This window comes from Cherax quadricarinatus, chromosome 37 (assembly GCF_038502225.1).
Source record: "Cherax quadricarinatus isolate ZL_2023a chromosome 37, ASM3850222v1, whole genome shotgun sequence".
NCBI classification, from domain to species: Eukaryota; Metazoa; Arthropoda; class Malacostraca; order Decapoda; family Parastacidae; genus Cherax; species Cherax quadricarinatus.
In genome coordinates, this window is record NC_091328.1 from 906,218 (window position 1) to 912,254 (window position 6,037).

Below are 6,037 nucleotides of genomic sequence, written 5' to 3' on the forward strand. Positions count from 1 at the left end.
TCATAAATCCATCCGCCGACACGTCAACTCCCAAGTATCTGAAAACATTCACTTCTTCCATACTCCTCCTCCCCAATTTGATATCCAATTTTTCTTTATCTAAATCATTTGACACCCTCATCACCTTACTCTTTTCTATGTTCACTTTCAACTTTCTACCTTTACACACATTCCCAAACTCATCCACTAACCTTTGCAATTTTTCTTTAGAATCTCCCATAAGCACAGTATCATCAGCAAAAAGTAACTGTGTCAATTCCCATTTTGAATTTGATTCCCCATAATTTAATCCCACCCCTCTCCCAAACACCCTAGCATTTACTTCCTTAACAACCCCATCTATAAATATATTAAACAACCATGGTGACATTACACATCCCTGTCTAAGACCTACTTTTACCGGGAAATAGTCTCCCTCTCTTCTACACACCCTAACCTGAGCCTCACTATCTTCATAAAAACTCTTTACAGCATTTAATAACTTACCACCTATTCCATATACTTGCAACATCTGCCACATTGCTCCTCTATCCACTCTATCATATGCCTTTTCTAAATCCATAAATGCAATAAAAACTTCCCTACCTTTATCTAAATACTGTTCACATATATGCTTCAATGTAAACACTTGATCTACACATCCCCTACCCACTCTGAAACCTCCTTGCTCATCCGCAATCCTACATTCTGTCTTACCTCTAATTCTTTCAATTATAACCCTACCGTACACTTTTCCTGGTATACTCAGTAAGCTTATTCCTCTATAATTTTTACAGTCTCTTTTGTCCCCTTTCCCTTTATATAAAGGGACTATACATGCTCTCCGCCAATCCCTAGGTACCTTCCCCTCTTTCATACATTTATTGAACAAAAGTACCAACCACTCCAACACTATATCCCCCCCTGCTTTTAACATTTCTGTCATGATCCCATCAGTACCAGCTGCTTTACCCCCTTTCATTTTACGTAATGCCTCACGTACCTCCCCCACACTTACATTCTGCTCTTCTTCACTCCTAAAAGATGGTATACCTCCCTGACCAGTGCATGAAATTACTGCCTCTGTTTCTTCCTTAACATTTAAAAGTTCCTCAAAATATTCTCGCCATCTACCTAATACCTCCATCTCCCCATCTACTAACTCCCCTACTCTGTTTTTAACTGACAAATCCATATTTTCCCTTGGCTTTCTTAACTTGTTTAACTCACTCCAAAATTTTTTCTTATTTTCATTAAAATTTCTTGACAGTGCCTCTCCCACTCTATCATCTGCTCTCCTTTTGCACTCTCTCACCACTCTCTTTACCTTTCTTTTACTCTCCATATATTCTGCTCTTCTTATAACACTTCTGCTTTGTAAAAACCTCTCATAAGCTACCTTTTTCTCTTTTATCACACCCTTTACTTCATCATTCCACCAATCACTCCTCTTTCCTCCTGCACCCACCCTCCTATAACCACAAACTTCTGCCCCACATTCTAATACTGCATTTTTAAAACTATTCCAACCCTCTTCAACCCCCCCATTACTCATCTTTGCACTATCCCACCTTTCTGCCAATAGTCGCTTATATCTCGCCCGAACTTCCTCCTCCCTTAGTTTATACACTTTCACCTCCCTCTTACTTGTTGTTGCCACCTTCCTCTTTTCCCATCTACCTCTTACTCTAACTGTAGCTACAACTAAATAATGATCCGATATATCAGTTGCCCCTCTATAAACATGTACATCCTGGAGCCTACCCATCAACCTTTTATCCACCAATACATAATCTAATAAACTACTTTCATTACGTGCTACATCATACCTTGTATATTTATTTATCCTCTTTTTCATAAAATATGTATTACTTATTACCAAATTTCTTTCTACACATAGCTCAATTAAAGGCTCCCCATTTACATTTACCCCTGGCACCCCAAATTTACCTACTACTCCCTCCATAACATTTTTACCCACTTTAGCATTGAAATCCCCAACCACCATTACTCTCACACTTGATTCAAAACTCCCCACGCATTCACTCAACATTTCCCAAAATCTCTCTCTCTCCTCTACACTTCTCTCTTCTCCAGGTGCATACACGCTTATTATAACCCACTTTTCACATCCAATCTTTATTTTACTCCACATAATCCTTGAATTAATACATTTATAGTCCCTCTTTTCCTGCCATAGCTTATCCTTCAACATTATTGCTACTCCTTCTTTAGCTCTAACTCTATTTGAAACCCCTGACCTAATCCCATTTATTCCTCTCCATTGAAACTCTCCCACCCCCTTCAGCTTTGTTTCACTTAAAGCCAGGACATCCAGCTTCTTCTCATTCATAACATCCACAATCATCTCTTTCTTATCATCTGCACAACATCCACGCACATTCAGACTTCCCACTTTGACAATTTTCTTCTTCTTATTCTTTTTAGTAATCTTTACAGGAAAAGGGGTTACTAGCCCATTGTTCCCGGCATTTTAGTTGACTTTTACAACACGCATGGCTTACGGAGGAAAGATTCTTATTCCACTTCCCCATGGATATAAAAGGAAAATTAATAAGACCAAGAACTATTAAGATAAAATCAAAGAAAACTCAGATGAGTGTGTATGAATAAATGTGTATATGTATGTGTAGTGTGACCTAAGTGTAAGTAGAAGTAGCAAGACATGCCTGTAATCTTGCATATTTATGAGACAGACAAAAGACATCAGCAATCCTACCATCATGTAAAACAATTACAGGCTTTCGTTTTACACTCACTTGGCAGGACGGTAGTACCTCCCTGGGTGGTTGCTGTCTACCAACCTACTATTATATATATATATATATTATATATATTATATATATATATATATATATATATATATATATATATATATATATATATATATATATATATATATATATATATATATAATATATATATATATATATATATATATATATATATATATATATATATATATATATATATATATATATATATATATATATATATATATATATATATATATATATATATATATATATATATATATATATATATATATATATATATATATATATATATATATATATATATATATATATATATATATATATATATATATATATATATATATATATATATATATATATATATATATATATATATATTAATTATATAATATATATATATATTAAATTTCTTTTGTCGTCAAAAACTAATATAGTTTTAGATGCCTTACACTGTAGATGTTGCACGTTGATATAGAAATGTGTGGTGCTATAAACACATAGGATGTACATTATTTAGTTAACCTAGGATACAACAAGAAAGTCGATGTGACTGTACATGTCGCTAAAATGTTATGTACAACATTTATTACTGTACCTTAAATTCTTGTTGATGGACGTTGACCTTGACATGCGGAGACTGTTGCTGTGGCCATACTGGGTAGAAGTGGATGACTTGTTGGTGGGCAGAGGTGGATGACTATATATGCTAGTCATTAGTGAATGAGTGTGGTCCGTAGGCTTGAGTAATCAATTATTCTACCATGTGTCTCCACTGTGAGTACCCTGCAATACTTTATACAGATGACGATAAGGTCTCGTTGCTGGGTCTAGAATCCGCTCCACAGCAATGCTTCTGTTTCAGTGTCCTTGTCACCCAAGAACTGCAATTTTAGAAACACCATGCAGCGTCTCGTGTCTTGGAGTCTCTACTGTATAAATTATGGCTCTCCTTCCTCATCCATCTTTTGTTTTCTGCCTCCCTTCTATCTCAAAATTAACCTTCTCTGCAATTTGTTCCTCATCATTATCGTCTAATTTAATTCACATCTAATGCTGTATATCTTAAAATCCCTCATGACAGTGCCAGCTCCACAATTTTCTGGACCTATTCAGCAAATTAATTAAATTATTCATTACACTAGGTTATAATTTACTCCAGCTTATATTTATTGGTGACTTGATCTTACTTAATATTTACGTTATTTATTGCATCCACAATGTATAATTTATGATTATTATTATAATCAAAAAGAAGCGCTAAACCACAAGGGCTTATTATAATAAAAAAGAAGCGCTAAATCACAAGGGCTTATTATAATCAAAAAGCGCTAAACCACAAGGGCTTATTATAAGCAAAAAGCGGTAAACCACAAGGGCTTATAATCAAAAAGCGCTAAACCACAAGGGCTTATTATAATAAAAAAGCGGTAAACCACAAGGGCTTATAATCAAAAAGAAGCGCTAAACCACAAAGGCTTATTATAATAAAAAAGAAGCGCTAAACCACAAGGGCTTATTATAATCAAAAAGAAGCGCTAAACCACAAGGGTTTATTATAGTCAAAAAGAAGCGCTAAATCACAAGGGCTTATTATAATCAAAAAGAAGCGCTAAACCACAAAGGCTTATAATCAAAAAGAAGCGCTAAACCACAAGGGCTTATTATAATCAAAAAGAAGCGCTAAACCACAAGGGCTTATAATAAAAAAGAAGCGCTAAACCACAAGGGTTTATTATAGTCAAAAAGAAGCGCTAAATCACAAGGGCTTATTATAATAAAAAAGAAGCGCTAAACCACAAGGGCTTATTATAATCAAAAAGAAGCGCTAAACCACAAGGGCTTATAATCAAAAAGAAGCGCTAAACCACAAGGGTTTATTATAGTCAAAAAGAAGCGCTAAACCACAATTGCTTATTATAATAAAAAAGAAGCGCTAAACCACAAGGGCTTATTATAATCAAAAAGAAGCGCTAAACCACAAGGGCTTATAATCAAAAAGAAGCGCTAAACCACAAGGGCTTATTATAATCAAAAAGAAGCGCTAAACCACAAGGGCTTATTATAATAAAAAAGAAGCGCTAAACCACAAGGGCTTATAATAAAAAAGAAGCGCTAAACCACAAGGGCTTATTATAATCAAAAAGAAGCGCTAAACCACAAGGGTTTATTATAATAAAAAAGAAGTGCTAAACCACAAGGGCTTATTATAATCAAAAAGAAGCGCTAAACCACAAGGGCTTATTATAATAAAAAAGAAGCGTTAAACCACAAGGGCTTATAATAAAAAAGCGCTAAACCACAAGGGCTTATTATAATAAAAAAGCGCTAAACAAGGGCTTATTATAATAAAAAATAAGCGCTAAACCACAAGGGCTTATTATAATCAAAAAGAAGCGCTAAACTACAAGGGCTTATAATCAAAAAGAAGCACTAAACTACAAGGGCTTATTATAATCAAAATGAAGCGCTAAACCACAAGGGCTTATTATAATCAAAAAGAAGCGCTAAACTACAAGGGCTTATTATAATAAAAAAGAAGCGCTAAACCATATAATTTATGAAAGATTTGTGGCCCTCCAGCGTTTTATACAATATCGTGAGAAGTTTCTGAAGTATGGCGTGTGTAGTGGCACTTAAATGTTTTAATAACTCCTCCAGCCAGTTGTATCAAAGATGTCATATCTGGTGGTAAAAACACAACCTTCACCTTTGGTCCACATCCTACAAGAGTTGAGGATGACTACGGGAATTATCAAGTGAGAAGAACCTTGAATATGATATATTCTGGCCGAGTACATCTTCCCACGGACGATAATAATGTTTGACTACACCGCTAAATAACATGCAAAGTGCTTCTGTTATTACCTTTCAAACACGGGGTGATGAAAAGATCGAAAACTAACAGATAAACACTAGAGTATGGTAGGAGAGGAGAGCAGTGTGCAGATAAGTGTTGCCACCAACACAACACTGATCACAGTCTTCAATACAACAATGGCGTCGCCCTCCACCTGGGCGCCAAATATCCCCCCCCCCCATCACAGCGGCTTCTCACACGCCTTGACATTAATATCAATAAAATTTAAACAGCGAGGTGCTAATATATAATATATATGTCGTGCCGAATAAGTAAAACTTGTGGTTTTTGGCTTAAATAACAACGCGCTTCATACCGAATAAGGCAAGCGAAAATTTGTGTATGCAATTATTTCGCAAAAAATCATTCTGAACCTAACGAAAAGTTATATTCCATTGTGTTT

At 35.1% G+C, this 6,037-nt stretch overlaps 1 long non-coding RNA gene across 4 annotated transcripts in view; it reads right to left on the reverse strand.

Annotated features, from left to right (window-relative positions):
- The window catches only part of LOC138853667 (uncharacterized), a 60,419-nt gene extending 54,641 nt beyond the window's left edge, over positions 1–5,778 (reverse strand). For 3 of the 4 annotated variants that reach the window (XR_011392835.1, XR_011392834.1, XR_011392837.1), the window contains exons 1-2: positions 5,643–5,778; positions 3,373–3,882 (exon numbers count right to left, since the gene is read on the reverse strand). This is a non-coding gene — a long non-coding RNA (uncharacterized lncRNA). The remainder of the gene's footprint in view (positions 1–3,372; positions 3,883–5,642) is intronic. The other variant, XR_011392836.1, reaches the window with a different exon arrangement.
- Between the last annotated feature and the right edge of the window lie 259 nt (positions 5,779–6,037).